The sequence below is a fragment of the Aquarana catesbeiana genome, linkage group LG13 (genome assembly GCF_042186555.1).
Source record: "Aquarana catesbeiana isolate 2022-GZ linkage group LG13, ASM4218655v1, whole genome shotgun sequence".
In the NCBI taxonomy this organism is placed as follows: Eukaryota; Metazoa; Chordata; class Amphibia; order Anura; family Ranidae; genus Aquarana; species Aquarana catesbeiana.
Window position 1 is genome coordinate 195,330,412 of NC_133336.1, and position 342 is coordinate 195,330,753.

The window sequence follows — 342 nt, forward strand, 5'->3', positions numbered from 1 at the left end:
CATGGTCTCCCATTCCCCCAGGTACAGGTTGGCATACGATGGGGCACAAGAAGTCCCCATCGCAACCCCCTGTACCTGGAGGAAAAAACTGCCATTGAACGCAAAGTAGTTGTGATTAAGGACAAAGTCCAGGGCAACAATCAAAAAATACTTTTTCTTTGCATCGAGGTGGCTATCACGTGACAGCACATGCCGGATGCATGCCAGCCCCTTGTCATGGGGTATCAAACTATAAAGAGCTTCCACATCCAGCGCTACCAATAATGACTTAGGTGGGACTTGGATATTATCTATGGTTTGCAAAAGATGCAAAGTATCTTTAGTATAACTGGGTATATTTAA